The sequence below is a fragment of the Strigops habroptila genome, chromosome W (genome assembly GCF_004027225.2).
Source record: "Strigops habroptila isolate Jane chromosome W, bStrHab1.2.pri, whole genome shotgun sequence".
In the NCBI taxonomy this organism is placed as follows: Eukaryota; Metazoa; Chordata; class Aves; order Psittaciformes; family Psittacidae; genus Strigops; species Strigops habroptila.
Genome location: NC_044301.2, coordinates 37,344,474 through 37,365,028, shown reverse-complemented (window position 1 = coordinate 37,365,028; position 20,555 = coordinate 37,344,474). Strand labels below are relative to the sequence as shown.

Below are 20,555 nucleotides of genomic sequence, written 5' to 3'. Positions count from 1 at the left end.
CCAAGTCCAGCGATAAGCACAGCAGCTACTCAAACCCCAAAAGCAGCCACTGCAGCCACTCCAACTTCAGTGAAAGACGCTGCAGATGAACCAAAGGACCAATCCATGCCAGTATCGGTTGACCCTATAAGCAAGAGGAAAAGCAAAAAAAAAGCACGAAAAACAACTCTTGCAGTGAAGGAAGATGAAGAATAAGAGCGTGAACTAGAGGGAGGACATCTGAACAAGAGGAATCACTGCAGGAATCAGAAGAAGAGGAAGAGGTAACTTCTTGATCCCTGACCTTTACTGAGCTGCGGAATATGCGAAAAGATTTCAGCCGTCTACCAGGGGAGCACATTGTCACCTGGTTGCTCCAAAGGTGGAACAGTGGGGCCAAAAGTCATGAACTAGAAGGTAGGGAAGCCAAGCAACTGGGATCACTTGCTAGGGAAGGGGGAATCAACAAAGTGATTGCAAAAGAGAAATGAGTCCTCAGCCTCTGGAGGCAGCTGCTTTTAGCTGTGAAGGAAAGGTTTCCCTATAAGGACGATGTTATATGCCACCCAGGCAAGTGGACCACAATAGAGAAATGCCTCAAGTACCTGAGGGAATTAGCCCTTCTAGATATGATCTATCTTAGGCCAGATGCTAAGAATGCACCTGTAGACCCAGAGAAAGTATAATGTACACGACCCATGCAGCGGAAACTTACACGCAGTGCGCCATCATCATATGCCCACACATTGGCATCAATGACCTGTAGTGAGGCAGCAGCACCAACAGTGGATGAAGTGAGTTGTTAACTCCAAGAGTTCGAAGACAATCTCACCCCTTCCATCATTTCAGCTGTGGAAAAACTGTCCCAGGAGTTCAAACAATTGAAAGACGATCTATCCAGCTCCCAATGGGTACCAACCCGCGTCTCAGCTGTTAACAGAAGTGGCCAAGGGGTAACGGGTCCAAACTTAAACAGAGGATGTTTAGGTTAGATATAAGGAAGTTCTTTACTGTGAGGATGGTGAGGTACTGGAACAGGTTGCCCAAGGAAGTTGTGAATGTTCCATGCCTGGCAGTGTTCAAGGCCAGGTTGGATGGAGGCTTGGGTGACATGGTTTAGTGCGATGTGTCCCTGCCCTTGGCAGGGGGGTTGGAACTAGATAATCTTAAGGTCCTTTCCAACTCTAACTATTCTATGATTCTATGATTCTATTATTCTATTAAGCTTATATATTCTTATTGTTTCTAATAACTCCGGCACTTCTGTCTCTAACATGTATAAACAGACACTGCAAAAAGAAAAAAGATACTAAGAAGTACTAGAGAAAGTAGTACTTGGAGCAACTTTTTAAAATTCATCAAAAGGTAATTCCTTTCTTTCATTTAGAGATCAATACCACAATTTAACAGCTTTCTACAGCCAAATAAAAAGTAATTTATGTTCAATCAGAGAACTGTTACTGCTGGATCTACAACAGGTATGAACAAAACTACCTTCTCTTGCCCAGCATGATTCTTGTCTTCACATTACTCTTCCATGCTATCTTGTTTCAATATTTTCAAAAATTCATTCTTCTTATCAATCTGCATTCTTGTCAATTTTGTTAAACGAGGCTGACCAACTTTGTCAATAGGGGATGACAAATTTGACCAATTACACTAATGGGGGGGGTGTAATGGATGGGAACCTAGCTGAGAGTTGATTCCCTCTCATGACTGAGAGACATAACAAAGGATGTTTTTTGCCACAGTGTATTTGGTAGAGTATATAGGTTTATCTTCATCATGACTGTTTGTCAGAAAGAGACAGGAAAACATAGGTTTGCAGCTATTCTATGACTTTCATATTTGGCTGCACTGGGGTGCACAGAGTGGACAACAGTGAGATTGTGAGAACCACATGGCCCCACGAGTAAACAATTAGAGATCTGGCATAAAGATGGTTTTTTTCCTAAGGGTATAAAATTGGGACCCTCTTGTGGCCATGAGAGAAGCCTCACTTATGGGCGGATGCACCAATTGGTGATGTATTTCTTCTTATCTCTCTTCTCTCTATGCAAATAATGATTTGATGTATTACTAACTTTCTTCGGTACTTTACTTATATACATATATATCTGATTTGCTTTATTATACTTATTTACTATATATAGGAAAGCTAAGGCCCAGCTAGAATTAAGTTTGGCAAGGGATGTAAAAGATAACAGGAAAGGATTCTATAGATACGTAGCAAATAAAAGACAGACTAGGGACAATGTGGGCTCTCTCCGGAAGCTATCAGGAGAACTGGCTACCATGGATTTGGAGAAGGCTGAGGTTCTTAATGACTTCTTTGCCTCAGTCTTCACCAGCAAATGCTCTGACCACACCACCCAAGTCTTGGAAAGCAAATGCAGGGACTGTGAGAATGAAGACCTTAGGCCCACTGTAGGAGAGGATCAGGTTCAAGACCATCTTAAGAACCTGAACGTGCACAAGTCCATGGGACCTGATGAAATCCATCCATGGGTCCTGAAGGAGCTGGCCAATGAAGTTGCTAAACCACTGTCCATCATATTTGAAAAATCCTGGCAGTCAGGTGAAGTTCCCAATGACTGGAAGAAGGGTAATATAACCCCATTTTCAAGAAGGGGAAGGTGGAAGACCCGGGGAACTACAGACCAGTCAGCCTCACCTCTGTGCCCGGTAAAATCTTGGAGCAGTTTCTCCTGGAAAACATGCTAAGGCACATGAAAAACAACGAGGTGGTTGGTGACAGCCAACATGGCTTCACTAAGGGGAAATCCTGCCTGACCAATTTGGTGGCCTTCTATGATGGAGCCACGGAACTGATGGACAGGGGAAGAGCAGTTGACGTCATCTACCTGGACTTGTGCAAAGCGTTCGACACTGTCCCGCACGACATCCTTGTCTCTAAATTGCAGAGACATCAATTTGATGGATGGACCACTTGGTGGATAAAGAACTGGCTCAATGGCCGCACACAAAGAGTTGTGGTAAACGGCTCAATGTCCAGTTGGAAACCTGTAACGAGTGGTGTCCCTCAGGGATCGGTGTTGGGACCGGTCCTATTCAACATCTTTGTCGGCGACATGGACAGTGGGATTGAGTGCGCCCTCAGCAAGTCTGCCGACGACACCAAGCTGTGTGGTTCGGTTGATACGCTGGAGGGAAGGGACGCCATCCAGAGGGACCTTGACACGCTTGTGAGGTGGGCTGATGCCAACCTTATGAAGTTTAACCAAGCCAGGTGCAAGGTCCTACACCTGGGTCGGGGCAATCCCAGGCACTGCTATAGGCTGGGCAGAGAAGAGATTCAGAGCAGCCCTGCAGAAAAGGACTTGGGGGTGTTGGTTGATGAGAAGCTTAACATGAGCCGGCTTCAGTGTGCGCTCGCAGCCCAGAAAGCCAACCGTATCCTGGGCTGCATCAAAAGAAGCGTGACCAGCAGGTCGAAGGAGGTGATCCTGCCCCTCTGCTCTGCTCTTGTGAGACCTCACTTGGAGTACTGCGTACAGTTCTGGTGTCCTCAACATGAAAAGGACATGGAGCTGTTGGAGCGAGTCCAGAGGAGGGCCACGAGGATGATAAAGGGGCTGGAGCACCTCCCGTATGAAGACAGGCTGAGAGAGTTGGGGCTGTTCAGCCTGGAGAAGAGAAGGCTGCGTGGAGACCCCATAGCAGCCTTCCAGTATCGGAAGGGGGTCTACAAGGATGCTGGGGAGGGACTCTTCCTTATGGACTGTAGTGGTAGGACAAGGGGTAATGGGTTCAAACTTAAACAGGGGAAGTTTAGATTAGATATAAGGAAGAAGATCTTTACAGTGAGGGTGGTGAAGCACTGGAATGGGTTGCCCAGGGAGGTTGTGGATGCTCCATCCCTGGCGGTGTTCAAGGCCAGGTTGGACAGAGCCTTGGACCACGTGGTTTAGGGCAAGGTGTCCCTGCCCATGGCAGGGGGGTTGGAACTAGATGATCTTAAGGTCCTTTCCAACCCTTACGATTCTATGATGATTCTATAGATATTTACCTGACTCACATTAGTGTGTTTGCTTTAATGTGCTTATTGGCTTTAGTGTGCTTGTTTAATAAACTCTGCATATTATACAGTGTCCTGGGTTCAGCACTAGCAGTCATTTTTCTCCTTCTTAGTAGCTGGTGCAGTGCTGTGTTTTTGACTTTAGTCTGGGAACAACGCTGATAACACCGATGTTTTTAGTTGTTGCTAAGTAATGTTTATTCCAACCAAGGACTTTCTCAGTCTCATGCTCTGCCAATGAGGAGGGGAAGCCGGGAGGAAGCAGAGACAGGACACCTGACCCAAACTAGCCAAAGGGGTATTCCATACCACAGCACGTCATGCCCAGTATATATAAACCGGGGGGAGTTACCCGGAAGGCCCAGATTGCTGCTTGGGTCTTGCTGGGTATCAGTCAGCGGGTGGTGAGCAATTGTATTCTCTCCCCTTGTTATTTCCCTTATCATTATTATAGTTGGTGGTAGCAGTAGTGGTTTCATATTATATCTATCTTAGTTACTGGACTGTTCTTATCTCAACCCATAGGAGTAACATTCTTTCTATTCTCCTTCCCATCCCTCCTGGAGCAGAGGGAGTGAGCTAGTGGCTGCGTGGTTCTGAGTTACCGGCTGGGCTTAAACCACGACACACAGTTAGTTTGTGGTCATTTTGTGGCATACCCTCACTGTTAGCAGAAGAGGGGGTGTCAGAAAAATGAAAGAATATTGAAAGTGTATTCATTTAGAAAACTTTGAATGAAAGATAAAGACTCACAGGCATCTGTAGTTTCAGGTTTCATGTATATCCACAGTAAAAAGCAGAGGGAAGATATTTGTATTTCAGTATATATAGTTCTTACATGCAACCCCAGAGATGAAGGTTTTTGAAGCCCTGCTAACGAACAGTAGACATTCTCAAGTGTATCACACTTTCAGCAGTTTTGAAGTTTAAACCTTCCAGGTTATACTTCCTAATGCATCATTTTTACTCCAAATCAAACTTACAATGCAAATCTTGCAGTACTTAAAGGCCAGTGATATACCTTCTGTATTTCTCTCTCCCACACTTAATTCCACAAAAAGTTATTTAATACAGTTCTGCACAAAACTTACTGATCCAGTTATCTAACCAAACACATTTAAAATTTGATAGTTTTGATAAAAACTACAGATATTGCTTTACCTCTTTCGCTGAATTCTGTGATACAGTAAATACCTTGGCAGTTGATTTGAAAGGACTGAAATTGCCAATACCTTATGCAGATTCAAGAGAAAATGGATTTCCAAGTTTATTTTCTTTTGCTTGGCTTTTCCACTGGGTGTGTTAAATGGAAATTTAAACAAAAATTTAGAGTCATTAACTAAAACAGGATTCTTTTCTAGAATGTTAAAAAAAGATTAAGCAAAAGCAAATCATAACTACAAGCCATAATTTAGAGCAAATACCTGTTTTATTGTGGAAAAGAAACTGTTTATGAGCAATTCATCCTCTCTCACAAATCCTATTTACACTTTTTATATGGAGTTAAATTTACAAACAATTAAGACCCTCATATTTGAGGTATTAAGAATCAATACATGAGTTTTCAACAGCTGAAAGTAGTGTTTTTAATGTAGTGTGTTAAGAGAGTTAAGAACAATTCCATCAGATGCTCTCAGGAGCACAGAAAAATTCCTGAAACAAAATCAAAAGATGAACATGGAAAGTTGCATATGGAGATGGACCAGAATGACACTAATGACACTAAGCACATCTATATAAATAATTGGGATAAATTCCAGAGGTACTTTTATGCCAACTATAGCTCTCCACTAGGTATCTATTTTTCTGATAAAAACATATATAAAAAAGTCACTGCTATTCTGTAAGTTTCCTTTCTGTATTTCCTTTCTGTCAGATGCTATTCTGTAAGCATCCTTTTCAGTCTCCCTTGGACAGCTCTTGCACTTCTCAAAAAAAGTAAATGAGAAACAAAGAGAGATCCAATTACAGTATATTTTAAAAAGAAAAAGAGAAAAAGTGTTTCCATTCACTTTTGGGGTGTTCTGCACTTAGCAAGATTTGAAAGCATAATACTCTAGGAACAGTGCTCTCAGGGATGAAATAAGAACATTCAGAATTAGAGCATGATTTTTTCAGCATGTTGTTCATGCCACCAGTACCCAAGACTCACCTTTGCAGGTGGAGTAGCAGGTTTAGAGACTAATCCTTTATAAACACTTGTGCCAGTTCCATTCTTTACTGGCTGTCAATGAAGACTTCCTACTACAGGGATTCCAGATATCTGTAGTTCTTTTGTACTGCCCTTCTTAATGACCAGCATTCTTGGAGATCTAGATTTAGGATTCAAAGGGTACTCTGGGGGGAAGGGAAAAAGAGTGTGTTTTTATATATATAAATATATATGCATGTGCAAACATTCTTAAGTTCCTAGGGTACTGGATAGCCATATGGTCCAGAGCAAATAGGCATACATCAGGAACTTGGTCCAGTATTAGTTCCACAAATAACATACTGTACAAACCTGGGTAAACAGAAGTTCTGTTCCATTTTCCACAACCACCTTTTTATAGAAGTTTCACTTGGCAATGCAGGAATTTTATTTTCAGAAAATAAAGATACCCTTCAGTCAAAGCAGCTAGCTATGCAGTTCTTGTTTGCAAATCTAAAATCCAAATTCTATTGGTTGTTAATATTTACCTAATCTTCAAAAGAGATTATGGTTTTCATATTTCCTTTTAAGGTTTCTAAAGAATAATTACTCATATATTTATTAACAACTCATTTTAGACCTAAATGAGCCACATTGAGGCTCTATAAACATGAGAGATGCATACTACTGTAGACCGTGTTAATGACCAGTTTATTTATCTCTATGCCTCAGATGAAGGCATAATAGAACAGCTGAAGCTTACACCATTTGCAGGTTTAAGTGAGAGCTAATTGGAGACCTACGGTCAGCTGTTATACTCGCTAAGTAACTGACATTTAACACTTTGAAAGAACACTTGTTAAAAACAGTTCTAAAGTTTTCAAAAAGTAAAAAACCCACTATTTTTTGCACATGAATTCCAATGCTGCATTAACAACCTTTTTCAAGATTATCTCCTCTCACTGCAAGCATTTCTACTTCACAAAGTAGAAAAGACTTTCCATAATACTTACATGCTTCCATCCCACATACACAAGGTAAAATGGAATCTAACAGAAGTATATATTTTTAACAGTCATTAAAAGGGGATGGTAACATTCCTCTTGTCCTGAATATTGTTTCTTTAACAGGGAATAAGAATAGCCTTAATTTGTAAGCTGTAACAAGCTGCTGCACTATGGCTTACAGATCTATGTAGCTAACACAACTATTCCTTCCTTTGCTTGTGAAGAGCAATACCTAGAAAGCCTGGAAAACTGGCCCTCCTTCAGATCAAGTTAAACCACATCATGCAGCAGCCAGCTGCAAAGGTTGTAAAACACTCAAGTTGCTATAGCATTTTCCATAACTTGGTTAGGAAAAAAATTAGCTATTGTTACTCTCTTATTGAAAGATAACTTTTGCATGAAAGCTGCTAAATACGCAAAAATGGAAAGCAGTTCAATTGTTTAGGGTCCTGCAAAAGTTCTTAGCAATTAGATATTTATATTGAGGGGTTGGCCTACACCTAGTGCTACCTAAGAATGCAAAATATACTGGGGAAGTCAAGAAAAAGAATCAACAAATTAAAGTACCATTTAAAATCAACAACAAGTTTCAGACCTCAGTATTAACAACAGTTTAAGTTGTAGCTTTTATGTTTAAACTTATTTAATTAAACAGAAAGGATCTTATTTTAAGTTTATTACTTTTAAAAACTGTGCAGTCTAAAGCTGACACTTTCTTAGAGTGAACAATTCACTACTTAAAGCCCACAGAACCTTAAAGCAGTAACCAAATTTATCAGGTGGAGATGAGAAAACAAACCCAGACTACAGTTCAGTTAAAGGCTCATTCTTGGGATTGTTTTTCTTACAAGTAATTCATAAACACAAAAACCAGCTTGAGATATTTGCTTCCAGGAAGATACCTTAAATCTCAAATTGCACCTCGAATACTGTGTTCAGTTTGGGGCTCCTCGCTACAAGAAAGACATTGAGGTGCTGGAGCATGTCCAAGGAAGAGCAACAAAGCTAGTGAAAGCTCTAAAGAATAAGTCCTATGAGGAGTGGCTGAGGGAACTGGGGTTGTTTAGCCTGGGGAAAAGGAGGGTCAGGTGAGAACTTATTGCTCTCAACAATTTGCTAAAGAGAGGTTGCAGTGAGGTGGGCGTCAGTCTCTTCTCCCAAGTAACAAGTGATATGACAAGAGGAAATAGCCTCAAGTTGTGCCAGAGGAGGTTTAGATTGGGCATTAGGAAAGCATTGGAACAGGCTGCCCAGTGAAGTGGTGGAGTCACTATCCCTGGAATTATTTAAAAGACGTGTAGACGTGGTGCTTAGGGACATGGTTTAGTGGTGGACTTGGCAGTGTTAGGTTAGTGGTTGGACTCAATGATCTTAAAGGTCTTTTCCCACCTAAATGATTCTATGATTCTCTGCAAACTAATCTGCTCTTCCCAGTCCTCCTAGGTTTCTCTCCAAGATCTTCCATCAGCTCTAATCAGCTGGAAGCATTCTTTTACAAAGTGTTCAGCTAGCAATCACATCACTAGTTTAGGTGACCCACCTTCATCATCACATTTCCTCTTGGGAGATAAATTCTTGACATCTTTAAAAAAAGATATATACTTGTTCTTGGAAAGAATCCTAGTTGTGGCTGCATCTACAGACCAACAGATTGATATCCAAATAGAAGTGTCACCTCTCTAACAAAAAGATACTTACATTGTAATAATATTGAATTTTCTTCAATATCAATCTATACCTTTGTAATATTCTAAAAAAACCACCATGTTTCAAATAAAAAGAATTCAGATCTCTGCTACATTTTTATATTTAGAAACATCAAAAATAATCACCCCACACATCTGCGGCTAAAGACTTATTCTGGTTTGGTGTTCTCTCATATTCAGGATACAAAGATGGCTGAAAGGAAAATTTATCATTATCAAAAATAAAATTTAATCATAGGTCTTGAATTGTGGGACCAATGAAATAAAGAATCACAATAATATTGAAGCATGACCTCTGCTGTCAAAGATTTTTAAATGGAGACAGACATTTCCCCATGAACCAAATAGATCAATGCTCACTTTTTTCCTCTTCTCCAACAAAACATCTCAAGCAGCAGTCAATACCATTATATGAGCTGTCCAGAGAAAGTGCTCACCCTTCCCTTTACATCCTACAATTTTAGGTTGAAGCATGGGGCCTCAAATGGCCAGTGGCAGAAAGATAATTTTGTTAGTACTTAGGATTTCCAGTGAGGTACTTCAGTAGAATTTATTACATACCCTTGCTACAGTAAACTGTGGTAAGATATTATGAAATAAACTTAGGACCCAATTATAGTTCCACTTAAACACAAGCGACAATAATAAAAACGATGATAAAAATTTGATATAAAAAGAAAAACAAGTTAGTGGAAAAATGACTAACACCCTCTTACCTATGAGAAGGGTGATCCCTTATATGATGATCTGTAACCGGTGAAATCTCATGAAGTAGCTTGTAACAGACAAAATGGCACTTGCAGAAAAAATGAAACCTTATTTATTATAATTACAATTAACTTACAAAATCCTCAGACTCGAACTGTTTGGGTACTTCCTTGTCTTCCTTTTTCCCAGTTTCATTATCAGATACATTGTTTTCACACAGTCCTTGGCCTTTTCCACTGTGGAAAGTGCTGGTATAAGTGCTGGAACCTCTGCTATTGTATCCCCCACTGTCATGGTTTAAGCCCGGCCGGTAACTCAGAACCACGCAGCCGCTCGCTCACTCCCCCCCTTCTTCCTCCTCCTGCTCCCGGAGGGATGGGAAGGAGAATCGAAAGAATGTAAATCCCAAGGGGTTGAGATAAGAACAATCCAGTAACTAAAGTATAATACAAACCCACTACTACTACCACCAATAATAATGATAAGGGAAATAACAAGGGGAGAAAATACAATTGCTCATCACCTGCCGACCGATACCCAGCCCGATCTGAACAGCCATCTGGGCCTTCCGGGTAACTCCCCCCAGTTTATATACTGGGCATGATGTGCTGTGGTATGGAATACCCCTTTGGCTAGTTTGGGTCAGGTGTCCTGTATTTGCTTCCTCCCAGCTTCCCGTGCCCCTCCTCACTGTCAGAGCATGAGACTGAAAAGTCCTTGATCAAAGTAATGAGACAAGGAAGTACAAATCTTTTGTAAATAGTTAAATTCAGTTAGGCTTTGTGGCCTTGTAACAGATGACATTGAAAAAGTAGGATATTGTAATAGATGACAGTGAGAAAATATCTTGGGTAAATGTTTCAAGATGACCAGCCAGAACTGGACTAGTGGTTGCTGACATGACAACGGGACTTTCCAAACCTAAAGTTCAACTAGAGGACGAAGTGATGAAGACTAAGATGATGAAGAAACGACCATCGGGGTCCCAAAAGACCACTACCGTGTTATTTTGCGCATGCGGAAATGGGCGTAGATCTATGTAAAGCCGTTCTCGGAAATGTAATGAATGTGTATGGCGTTTACTGGAAATGTAATGAATATGTATGTTAAGCAAAAATATAAACACAGTCTGTTTAACACTCAGCTGAGACACTTCAGGAGGAGAGATCCCCTGTGTCTCCCAGCGGTGCAATAAAGAATATCTGCTTGTCAACTTAAACTTTGTTGGTGAGTTCTTTGAATCAGTAAGCATTACTTAGCAACAACTAAAAACAATGGTGTTATCAGCGTTGTTCCCAGGCTGAAAGTCAAAAACACAGCACTGCACCAGCTACTAAGAAGGAGAAAAATAACTGTTACAGCTGAAACCAGGACACCCATGATGGTTTATATTTTCTGTACCATTTCTGCCTTGTGAATGCCAATCATTCTTCTCTTTTCTCCCAAAATGCCCTTAGATTTTTAAATTTTAAAGAAATGCAATTACTAACAGCTTTGAAAGAACATTTTACTTTTGCAAAATTGTAATTAAGCAAGCAGCTCTATACTGAGGGATATGATAGTAAGTAAACTTAGTTTTCATTCACATAAGCAATTGGAAAAAAATCTCACAAAAAAGTGCCAAGGAAAGAGGATAATAATCCAACATTAAGAAGTCAACCCCCTTTTCTGGCTGCTCATTTATATGTTGTTGGTTAGAGAATTAACTTGACCACCTTCTTCTTAAGAGATAAGTACACCTGGAGTCACTCTACTTTAACCAACCCTTAGTTATCACATCGTCTCCCAGAAGATCTGTTTTTCCATTGCCTCTATTCTACTACAGAATACAGAATTTGGCATAGGACAGCTATTATCATCAGACTTTTTTTTCTAGCCAAAGTGCTACAAAACAATGATATAAATATATTTAAATATGTTCCATGAAAGATAAATTATACCTCCATTAGGCCATCCAATGTTAGGATCAAACCCATCTGAAGAGTTGCATCTTCTGCAATTTGCTTCATAATGATTGTCTGTCCACGAAAAATCTTCAGACTGTTTCTCAAAGTTCAGTGATGACTGTAATAAAAGAGCACAAGTGGTCGACCTGAGATATCTAATTAATAACAAAACTGAATTATCAGAACTGTAATATATACATTGCTCATAGTATACACAATGCATTTTTAAAGGGACTATAAATGGCAGAAAATATAGCAGTTCTCAAGTATGTATATATTCAGAGTTAGGTCATCATCTCCCATGCTAGCAGAAGCAGAAGCTGTATCTTCTGCTCCAGGACACTGAAACAGCACTGAGGACCATGCTTGTGACACAAAGTAAAAACCACAGGTGTTTATTTTGGTTTGGCAGAACAAGTACAAGTGACATGTGGCAGCAAAGGGAAAATAAAAAAGGTAACAAAAGATATGAGATCACAGTTTGGAAGGGAGGAAAGAAGTTCGAGATCTTAATTTGGGTGGTTAGAGACTACAGGTGCATTACATAGAAAGCGAGGAGTTTCTCCCACCAGAGGCAACTGTACCCAAAACAGGCCCAGTTTATTAGCCTTTTCATTATAACTTACAACGGTAAATGCAACTAGTTATGAAATACAAGTAAAACCTAGAGTCAAAAGTATACAGATTTTCAGCTTGTAAAGTAAGCATTGCAGAAATTTTAAAGTAGCAAATCTTTAACATACCGGTAGGAAGTACTTTATAAGCTAAAACCTTATGTTGAGAATAGCACTCAGAAATCAAAAATCATTCTGACTAGAACTCATATCTAAGGGGATTAAACCAGAAAAGATAATGTTTTATGGGTTTAAACTGAAACAGGGGAAGTTCAGGTTAGACAGAAGGAAGTTCTTTACTGTGAGGGTGGTGAGGCACTGGAACATGTTGCCCAAAGAAGTGGTAAATGCTTCATCCCTGGCAGTGTTCAAGGCCATAATAATGGAAATAACAAAGAGAGAGAATATAAAACCAAAAGGGGAAAGAGGAAAAAACAACAATAAACACAAGTGATGCAAAATGCAATTGCTCACCACCCACTGACCGATACCCAGCCCGACCTGAGCAGTAATCGATCCCTTCCGTGTAACTCTCCCCTGTTTATATACCAAGCATGGTGTGCTGTGGTATGGAATACCCTTTTGGCTAGTTTAGGTCAGCTGTCCTGTCTCTGCTCCCTCCCAGCTTCTTGTGCCCCTCCTCACCTGCAGAGCATGAGACTGAAAAGTCCTTGGTCTGGGTAAGCACTACTTAGCAACAACTAAAACATCAGTGTGTTATCAGCATTATTCTCAGACTAAAGCCAAAACACAGCACTGCACCAGCTACTAGGAAGAAAAATAACTCTATCCCAGTCAAAACCAGGACAAGAGCACAGGACAGCAGCACAGGACAACATCCCAGTGAGTGACAGCAGAGAGCTGTGTTACCCAGCACATCCCTGACACACAGCCAGCCTTTGATGCAGATGAAGCTAAGCCACCTTCCCTCTACGACATACTGTGCATATATATGTACACTGTATTGCACATGTACAAGAGATCCAACACTTCCCAGGGCCATAATAGCAACAAATACATAAATGCAAATAAAAGTGGAAATGTACTATGTGAGCAAAAGTTGATCATAGGTGAAATTTTAGAAGATAGCTTCACGTGTTCATTTGCGTATGACTAATGCATATTCTAATATTGCCTTTGGAGTTTAATTTTTTTTTGTATGAACTTTGAAGAAAAAAATCACATTTTCACAAACTATAACTGACAGCACTTTATATATAATGTTTAAGTTGTATTTGTTATAATGCATCTAGAGTGTATAAATTGCATGCAAAGATCATGCAGACTGCATTTGCCTCACATGATGGAGATATCACTCTACCAAGCCTCTTGTGGCAAAGATAACAGTAAACTTGTAATCAACAGGAAATCTACTGGCAATTTCTGGAAGTTGAGAAATTATCTGATTTGATTCAACCAGCCAAGAAAGAAACACAGATTTTTGAAGTATAAGAAGTCTTACTGATTAACATGAAGTAACAGTAAGCTTGCGAAGACTACTGAGTTTACCAGTCTATCTGCAATCTCCTCGTACACATTTTACAGCAAAATCCTTTCTGAAAAGTTTCATCCATATCCCAAGATGGCTTCAGTATTCACAACACTTTTCCATTTCTGCCTGCACAACTGCAATACTGCACTGATGCAAATATATTAGCTTCAGACCTGAACTAAAGCTACTGAGCAAAGGACAAACAGCTTTCTCATTAGACTTTGCTATATAAGTGACAAGAAGATGCTATAAAAGTTTATCCTTGAGAGGAAATCATCAGCAATAGGTGAGATAGATTTCAGTCACGCTGTAATCTGTATCAGTCACATTAAGAAAACTCATTCACAATCCCAGCTTCCTGGCATCAGGTTTTTCTAATGCTAGCCTTTACCTATGTAAAGAGAAAGCCTTGTCTACCCAGGATTAAGGGGGAATCTAACTCATAAAGATGTAATTCCTAAAAGTGCCTCTTTCGGGGAAATAAAAACTGACCAGGCAGCTTTCATTTTCTCCTTTTCAATTCTAAATGTTGTTGATACAATAGCCTCATCCCAGATGCATTCTTCATGAAAAATATGACACCTTTCCTTCCTTACCCCGTTCTTCCTCTTCATCCCTTTTACCTGTTCTTCTCCTCAGCTGCTTTGTTGAGATATGGGACGCAGAAATAAAAATCTATTCTAGGAAATGGAGGGGAAAAGGAGCAGGGGGGCATGACATTTGAGATCCGTATTGTAGCGGGACAGGATAAGCCTTATTCTGTAAAATAGGAATTACTACACATTGGATACAACCATAAAGACTTTTTAAGTGCATAATATCCAATTTTGCTCTATATCACAGAGTGTTGATCACTGAGGGAGGAGGTAAAGCAAGGAAATAAGTTGCATTTTAAACAATTAAGCACAAAGACTATAATGGAGAAAGCATACAACTACAAAGTTTTTGGAAGAAATGAAAGTCTCTCTAAACTCCTTGAGGTAAAGATTCATGGAAGAGAACAGGATCCACAACGTATGCTTGCAATGAAATTTCCTACAATTCAGGAATGAGGTTACAAATACAGATATATTTGAGTAATACTTATTTTTATCCTGCTATATTGACACTTTAAGTATGCAGTTACAGCTCTTCCAGCAGATTCTTGAAATATGTGGAGAAAGACTTCTGCAATTGTGACACCATATTAAAATAAGCTCTGATTGCTTTTCTGATTGAAAATGTATTTAAACTGGAAAAAAAGCAAATCAAGAGAGTTGAATATCTCAGAAATGAAGTCGAAAGAAAAAACAGATCGCAGGAACCATCCTGGAACAGATAGACCTGATGTTCTCAGAACAGCAACTGACAGTTGCTGACAGACAAAGAAGCTATCTAGATCAGTGTGGAAGAAAGATGAATAGAGCAATATAATAAATAAGGACATTCAATGACATGACTTTAAAAATGTATGTGTGAATGTGTGTGTGTAGACATATATAAGTAAAGCAATGGGAACACAACTAATACTGACAGCACTCTGTGCATTTAACAATAGCACAAGCCTATTTCAGCAAGTTTATAAAGGCTAAACATTTTCCACTGATATGAAATACAGCGAGAAACTTACATAAATACATTAAAGCAAGGCAATGCCACTCTCATATATGCAGATATAGATATCGCATTCAAAATATAATACTGACAACAGGTCTACAGATAGGAAAATAAAAGAGATGACAGGAGTTTGAAATATCCAGTGCTACCTCTACTTCTGCATTCACACAATTAAGAAAGAGTAGAAGGATAGGCCAGAAAAAAAAAAGAAATATTTACAAAAGAGACATATTCATGACTTCCTAGAATACTTACAAATCCTAATGATTCATATTGCTATTTCTTTTTTCCAAGCTGTCTCACTGCACAGAGTAATATTGGACTAGATGAAACCACCACAGGAAGAATGCACAACTATGTGAAAGTGCCACACACTACCAGTAGTAACAAGCATCCCACCAGCAAATGAAGAGCCCTTTCAGAAGGTCTATTTCAAAAGAATTTATTTTTTTCTTTTAATCGTTTGGATGATAGAATAACACTTCTGTAAAAGGTATAGGGGACAGAGCAAAATTAGAAGCAAGAACATTAAGCACATGCCTCTCTGTGGTTCTAGCACAAAATACTATAATTCATTTTAAACTACTGATGAAGGCAATCTTAATCCAACAGCTCTGACAATGTGCCCAGGCACAAACTACTTTCCATGACTCAGATGCTCAAGCAAAAACCCCTATCAGAGCTACAAGCTTGACAACCAAGGTCCAACTATTTAAATCACAACAGCAAGTCTTGCTAGATCTGTTATCACCCTTCAAATATTCATAAGGTATTTGTATTTTTACTATGATTGAGGTTATGACATTTAGACTACTCTAATAATGAGACTGCCTGTACAAAAGAAGAGCAAAGAACATAGCTTTGTTGATGATGGCGGAGTAGGAAAATTAAGCCAGGCTGGAGCAAAGTCATTCAGGTAGAGTGTCTCCTCAAACAAGGCTTTAGCACCTCATGGCAAGTCCCTATAATTGAAAAAAAATAAAATTAGTATTTTCAGATGCTTAACTTACAAGAGGATTACACTTCTGTTGTTTTGATCATTATTTTCCTTCTGTTTCTGGTACTATTTTCTCACACAGATCTGTTTTTAGAATTTAACTACCCTCATCTCATTTATAGCATCACATCTGCACTTTTATTACCAAAGCATCAAATTACTCAAATATATCACAGGTATCATGAAAATACAACTGTAACATGCACTCCTTTTTTTCTTCTTATAAACAAGATGAAGCATCTTGAGTAAGGTCCCATACATATTACAGAATGTCATGCTCAGTATATAAACTGGGGGAGGTACCTGAAAGGGACAGATGGCTGCTCAGAATATCAGTATTGTTATTATTGGCATTCTTTCTATTATTGATATATTGTACTTTATTTTAGTTATTAAACTGTTCTTATCTCAACCTGTGTGTTTTACATTCTTTCAATTTTCCTCCCCATCCCACCCTTGGAAGGGGGAAGGGGAAAGGGGAGGGGGCTGTGCAAGCAGCTGCATGGTACTTAGTTGCCAGCTGGGTTCGATCTACAACATTTCTTTTTGGTGCCCAATGTGGGGCACAAAGGGCACCAGATGACAGATCTGACCACAGAGAGTTAAAACAAACTTGTTACAAGCATTCACTGTATTGGATTAATAGTCACTGGTCACAATGTTGATTTATGTGCTCTCAGAGTGGTTGTGCTCAGTCTCAGAGTGGTGTTATGTCATATCTTGCTTCCAGTATGCATTCCCTGTTTTGGTGTTTCTCACCTTTGGGGCCTGGGCTAAGGTTTTCATTTTGCTGTACTTCATATTAGTGGCTTGTTAACGATAGACTTGCTGGTCATGAAACTGATCTGGTATATGTTCTCAGCATTGCCATCACCTCTATGCTTTGGGAGCCACCTAATGGGAACTGTTAATAATCATACCTTTTGCCTTTACTCCTTGGAGAGCAAACCAATGGAGGAAATATCTCCCCATATGTCCCCCACTAGGCTATTTACAGCAGCATTTGAGAATTTTTAAAATTTTGAATATTCTTAGAATGTTGAAACCAGCCTGGCCTTATTGCTAGGAATTGGTATGTTGTTGAAAATGGTTCAGATCTTGGTTACGCTTAAACAGCTACTATAACCTCTTGAGAAGCATTGCAGCTCGAAGGAGAAGAAGAGGGACTCAGACTCCAGTGACATGCACTGTGTCCCATTACCCCTTGGCCTATCACTACAGTCCCTAAGGAAGAGTCCCTCCCTAGCATCCTTGCAGGCCCCCTTCAGATATTGGAAGGCTGCTATGAGGTCTCCACGCAGCCTTCTCTTCTCCAGGCTGAACAGCCCCAACTTCCTCAGCCTGTCTTCATACGGGAGGTGCTCCAGCCCCCTTATCATCCCTGTGGCCCTCCTCTGGACTCGCTTCAACAGCTCCATGTCCTTTTTATGTTGAGGACACCAGAACTGTACACAGTACTCCAAGTGAGGTCTCACAAGAGCAGAGTAGAGGGGCAGGATCACCTCCTTCGACCTGCTGGTCACGCTTCTTTTGATGCAGCCCAGGATACGGTTGGCTTTCTGGGCTGCAAGTGCACACTGCCGGCTCATGTTTAGTTTCTCGTCTACCAACACCCCGAAGTACTTCTCTGCAGGGTTACTCTGAATCACTTCTCCACCTAACCCGTAGCTGTGCCTGGGATTGCCCCGACCCAGGTGTAGGACCTTGCGCTTCGCATTGTTGAACTTCATAAGGTTGGCATTGGCCCACCTCTCAAGTGTGTCAAAGTCCCTCTGGATGGCGTCCCTTCCCTCCAGCGTATCAACCGAACCACATAAGTGTCATTGGTGAACTTGCCAAGGGTGCACTCAATCCCACTGTCCATGGTGCCAACAAAGATGTTGAACAAGATTGGTCCCAACACCGATCCCTGAGGAACAGCACACATTACTGGTCTCCAATTGGACACTGAGCCATTGACCACAACTCTTTGCGTGCAGCTATCCAGCCAGTTCTTTATCCACCAGGTGGTCCATCCATCATGTTTATGTCCATCCAGTTTAGAGGCAAGGATGTCATGCGGGACAGTGTCGAACGCTTTGCACAAGTCCAGGTAGATGACGTCAACTGCTCTGCCCCGTCCATCAGTTCTGTGGCTCCATCATAGAAGGCCACCACGTTGGTTAGGCATGACTTGCCCTTGGTGAAGCCATGTTGGCTGTCACCAACCACCTCGTTGTCTTTCATGTGCCTCAGCATGCTTTCCAGGAGAATCTGCTCCATGATCCTGCCAGGCACAGAGGTGAGGCTGACTGGTCTGTAGTTCCCCGGGTCTTCCACCTTCCCCTTCTTGAAAATGGGGGTTATATTACCCTTCTTCCAGTCATCGGGAACTTCACCTGACTGCCAGGATTTTTCAAATATGATGGAGAGTGGCTTAGCAACTTCATTCGCCAGCTCCTTCAGGACCCGTGGATGGATTTCATCAGGTCCCATGGACTTGTGTACATTCAGGTTCTTAAGATGGTCTCGAACCTGATCTTCTCCTACAGTGGGCCTAAGGTCTTCATTCTCACAGTCCCTGCATCTGCCTTCCAAGACTTGGCAGCGTGGTCAGAGCACTTGTCAGTGAAGACTGAGGCAAAGAAGTCATTGAGAAACTCAGCCTTCTCCAAATCCAGGTTAGCCAGTTCTCCTGATAGCTTCCGGAGAGGGCCCACATTATCCTTAGTCTGTCTTTTGTTTGCTACATATCTATAGAAGCCTGTCCTGGGTTCAGCTGTAGCAATCATTTTTCTCCTTCCTAGAACCAAGGACAAAGCCCTTCCTGTTATCTTTCACATCCTTTGCCAGACTCAATTCTAACTGGGCCTTAGCTTCCCAGACAGCTTCCCTGTATTCATCCCAGGTCACCTGTTCCCCCTTCCACCTTATATAAGCTTCTTTTTTCCCTCTAAGTTTTCTCAGCAGCTCCTTATTCATCCATGGAGGTCTCCTGGCCCTTCCTGCCGCATTTCCTTCTAGTCGGGACGCAACACTCGTGAGCTTGTAGCAGGTGATCCTTGAATATCAACCAGCAGTCTTGGGCTCCCCTGCCCTCTAGGGCTTTATCCCATGGAACCTTACTAAGCAGGTTCCTGAAGAGGCCAAAGTCTGCTCTCTTGAAGTCCAGGGCAGTGAGCTTGCTGCATGCTCTTCTCATTGTCCTGAGGATCTCAAACTCCACCATCTCATGATTGCTACAGCCAAGGCTGTCTTGGAACGTCACATTCCCAAAGAGCCCCTCCCTGTTGGTGAGCACGAGGTCAAGCATGGCACCTCTCCTTGTCTGCTCCTCTATTACTTGCAGGAGGAAGTTGTCTTCCACACAATCGAGGAACCTCCTGGATTGCTTGTGCCGGGCCGTACCGTCCCTCCAACAGATGTCAGGATGGTTGAAGTCCCCCATGAGGACCAGGGCCTGCGAGTGTGAGGCTGCTCCTATCTGTCTGTAGAGCGCTTCATCCACAGAGTCCTCCTGATCAGGCGGCCTGTAACAGATCCCCACAGTGATGTCCCCCATCACTGTTCTCCCTTTGACCCCAATCCACAAACTCTCTGTTGACTCATCACCTGTCCCCAGACAGAGTTCCATACTCTCCAGCCTATCACTGACATAAATGGCTACTCCCCTTCCTCGTCTGCCTGGCCTGTCTTTCCTAAAGAGCCTGTAACCTTCCATTCCAACATTCCAATCATAGAAGCCATCCCACCATGTTTCTGTGATGCCAATGATATCATATCCCTGTAGATGTGCTCACATCTCCAAATTTCCTGTTTCTTCCTCATACTATGGGTGTTTGTATAGAGGCATCTGAGCTAAGCTCCAAGTAAAGATGACTCATTGGCTGGAGCAGCTGAAATAGCTCTGCATCACTCCAAGGACTTATTACAGGTGCTGGCAACTGACTGGGAGTGTTGGGATGGATCCATGCCCCCCTCCCCCAACACATCTAGTTTAAAGCTTTCTTGACCAGCCTGGCAAGCCTCCTACCAAAACAGCTCTTCCCCTTCTTTGTCAGACCAGCTCCACCAGCCTCCAGTAGACCTGGCCTCCCAAATAGAGTCCCATGATCCAAATAACCAACCCCCTGACTATGGCACCACCATTCTAACCATTTATTAACCTGCCAGATCTGCCTGGCCTTTTCAAGGTCCTCCTCTTTGACCTGGAGGATCGATGAAAAAAAACTATCTGAGCTCCAGAGCCCCTAACCACCTCTCCCAGGGCTCTATAGTCCTTCTTAATGTTCTCCAGGCTACTTCTGTCAATATCACTAGCACCCACATGGACCACTAGAAGGGGATAATAGTCAGCAGGA

General features: G+C 41.3%; 1 pseudogene; it reads right to left on the bottom strand.

The window, feature by feature from the left end:
- Positions 1 to 245: 245 nt before the first annotated feature.
- Positions 246 to 18,079, bottom strand: LOC115619028 (annotated as a pseudogene).
- Between the last annotated feature and the right edge of the window lie 2,476 nt (positions 18,080 to 20,555).